Raw genomic sequence first — 3692 nt, forward strand, 5'->3', positions numbered from 1 at the left:
GCAGCCCTAGGAAACTTATACACCTGCCTCAAACTCTTCCACGGCCCCTCCTGGTCAGGATTCAATGGCTCGGGGAGCCCTCAGAGATCTGCCCCTGCCAGCTCTCCAGCCTCATTGCTCACCCTGCACGTTCCAGCTGTACAGAATTACTGATGGTCTCCAAGTATCCCACCAGGGTGACCAGCCCTCCTGGTTTGCCTGGGGCTGGCCTGGTTTTAGCACTGAAACTTCTGCATCCCAGGAAACTCCTTAGTCTTGGGCAAACTAGAAGGGTTGTTCCTGTTTTTTCCATGCTGTCTATATCTTAGTTGAGGCCGTTCCCTCTGCTTAAATTGTTCAAGAAACTCTACTTCAGGACAAGACCAAAACAACTGCCAACGGGGGCAGGCCAGAGGTGAGAGGTGGACCATCTATACCTTGGGGAGCCCAAACCTAGACCACACAGTGAACCGTGAAGACAACATTTACCTTGCCAGGGACCCAGAGTCAGCTGGCGACAGAGCCTCAGGCACCAGCAGCAGTGAGGGTGACAAAGGCCCAGGAGGGGTTGGCAGCCCTGGTGTGGCTCTAGCCGCATGGGAAACGTCACAGTTGGCATGGGTGCGGGTGAAATGAGGCAACGGTCCAGAGGAGATGGCTGTGGAAGGGAGTCACTGCATGGATGCTGGGTAAGGCGGGGCACAGGCAAGGCTTTTTGGCAGGAGGAGTCCAGTGGTCCTGAGGGTTACAGACACGCGGTCAAAGTAACTGTCAACTAGGACTGCTTTTGGCAGCATTTAACAAACCCTGAGCAGCTGTGGCTTAAATTATTAGGAGTTTAATTTTCTCACAGGACAAGAAGTTCCAGGCAGCTTGGCTGAGTCCTCAAGGTCCTGGTTCTTATCTTTTCTGTCACCCTCAGCACGTGACTTTTGGCCTTAATATCCGATGATGGCTGCTCCCCTAGATACTTCCTCATTCTGGACCCAGATTAGGGGGAAGGGCCAAAACCCTTGGAACTGTGTCTGTTTATGCAGGGAGGGAAGACTTCCTAGGAGCCTCAGGACACAGCACTTTGGCCAGGACCGTGTCACATGACTCTAGCTACAAGGGAGTCTGGAAAGGTGATGGTTCTAGCTTTGCAACAAGGGAGAAAGGAGTTGTGATTGGCTTCTGGGGGCGGCAATCCACAACATCTGCCACAGGGACCATTCCTAGGACCCAATGGCTGGTTAAATGTCTCATCTTTTCTTTTGGCTGCGTTGGGTCTTTGTTGTGGTGCACAGGCTTCTCATTGCAGTGGCTTCTCTTGTTGCAGAGCTCGGGCTCTAGGTGTGCAGGCTCCAATAGCTGTGTCTCGTGGGTTCAGTAGTTGTGGCTCGCGGGCTTAGCTGCTCTGCAGCATGTGGGATCTTCCTGGACCAGGGCTCGAACCCACGTCCCCTGCATTGGCAGGCGGATTCTCAACCACTGCGCCACCAGGGAAGTCCCGAGGTGTCTCATTTTTGCAGCTCTTGGTCTTGTCTGTACTGTAAACTAGTTCCTGCTTCTAGACTTGGAGTCAATTGACATGCGGGACAATGTGATGTTAGGTAAAGATGGGTGAGGATTCTGAGACTCCTGCAGTTCTGTGGGATATCAGTGAGCTATGATACAGCTGGACGGCCCCACAAGCCTCTAGAAGCTGGCAGGGTGCTCTGCACAGTGGTGAGTGTGATTAGTTTTGTCATGTAGGGCTTGCTGATGACTGCAATCCCCAGGGAGAAGCTGGGCAAAGGGGTGAGCTGGGGAAGGGATATTTAACTCACCTACCTTGACAGTGAACATCTCACAAACTGAGCCCTGTCCTAAGGAAGGAAGGGAGGCTGGTGTCAGGTGATGCCAGAACTTTGAAGATGAGTTCAAGTCGACTGCCCCAAGTCTGGACCAAGACTGAACCCAGACACTGATGCAAGTGGTGGGAAGGTGGTTTAGGTGGGAGGGTGAATTGTTGTACAATTCACAACATACCAAATATTGAGATGATGTTGGGGGGTGCTGGGCCAGTCCCAGGGAAAGGGAGTTGTCATTCAAAAATCATTCTTCAGTTCAAATTGATTTTATGCCTGCTGTGTACCAGGCATTGTATGAGGCAGTGGAGATACAAACCAGGAATCGTCTTTGACCTCAGGAGCCATAGTCTAGGGAGAGAGAAAGGTGTGGAACAGCTCACTATATAGTCAAGAATCCAATTACAGCTGATTCCTGCTAAGAAGGAGTCCAGGAGGCCGGGGAGCATCCAAGGAGGGGAGGAGTGGGTCAGTCAGAAGAAACAGGGTCTAACTGAAGTGAGGAGAGCCTTAGGCAGGTCAATGGCAATTCTGGTGTGGCTGGAGCCCAGAAAGAGAGAGAAGTAGCTGATGGCCCAGGCTGCAAAGGAAGGCAGGGGTTAGACCCTAACGGGCTTATAAACCGTGGTGAGGGGTTTGGACTTAATTTTAAGGCTGGACTATGCCACGGGGACTCTGAAAGGTGGCAAGTGTCAGATGTGGAAAAGAGGCGACGGGCAGGAGGGTGAGAAGCCCATACTTCCCATGTGGGCCCCGGGTGACTGTCACACAGGATGGAGGAAGGCAGACTCTGCTTGCGGGCCAAGGCTGGAGAGGGTAACGAAGAACTGAGGACACGCAGGCTGTGCCTGGCTCCTGGAAGTAACCGCTGGCTGGCAGAGAACCGGCTCCATGGAAGCTTTGACTGACAGGCCAGGGGCTGCCCTCTGCCTTCTTTCAGTTACTAAAAGTTATGTAGGAAGGAACAGAGGGGGAAGGGAGACGGGGAGGAGGAATAGGTGCTGGCCCAGAAAGTGAAGAAGAGAGATTTTCCACACAGGAAACTTGCCTGGGAGAATATAAACAACTGTTGAGCTTCATCACAGCTCTCTTCAGTCAGCTGAGGCTGGTAAAGGGCCACAGGTTTTGAGTGACTCAGATGCCAGACACCTACCGGACCTCACTGAAGACTTTCGTGCCCAGTGAACAGTGGGACTTGTTTTAGTCAACTCTGTACAAACCTGTGAACTCATTCTACCAGATCCAGAAGGCCAGAGGTCAATGCCTCATTAGCACGGCTGCCACGACCTGATCCTTTTAGTTCCTCCTAAACTACTCCGTTACTTGCTTCCCTGGAGTGTGTTCTCTTTGTTGTTTTACTCTTTTACAGAAACTGACGGTCAGGATGGTCTCAGAGTAAAGACACCCAACAGGCTTTGGGCCACTAGAGCAATTGAGAACTGAACCCAATAGCAGAAGCCTTGCTCTACTCCACAGGGCGAGAGGGCTGGTGGCATTGAACAACAGGAGGCAGGTGCTACAGAAGGGGCTGAGCTGAACCAAGCCCAATTTTATTTTATTTTTTTAAGTTTTATTTATTTATTTATGTATTTATTTTATTTGTTTATTATTTTTGGCCGTGTTGGGTCTTCGTTGCTGCGCGCGGGCTTTCTCTAGTTGCTTCGAGTGGGGGCTACTCTTCACCGCGGTGTGAGGGCTTCTCGTTGCGGTGGCTTCTCGTTGCAGAGCACGGGCTCCAGGCGCGCAGGCTTCGGTAGTTGCGGCGCGTGAGCTCAGTAGTTGTGGCTCACGGGCTCTAGAGAGCAGGCTCAGTCGTGGTGGTGCACGGGCTTAGTTGCTCCGTGGCATGTGGGATCTTCCCAGACCAGGGCTCGAACCCGTGTT

Source organism: Phocoena sinus, chromosome 20 (assembly GCF_008692025.1).
Source record: "Phocoena sinus isolate mPhoSin1 chromosome 20, mPhoSin1.pri, whole genome shotgun sequence".
In the NCBI taxonomy this organism is placed as follows: Eukaryota; Metazoa; Chordata; class Mammalia; order Artiodactyla; family Phocoenidae; genus Phocoena; species Phocoena sinus.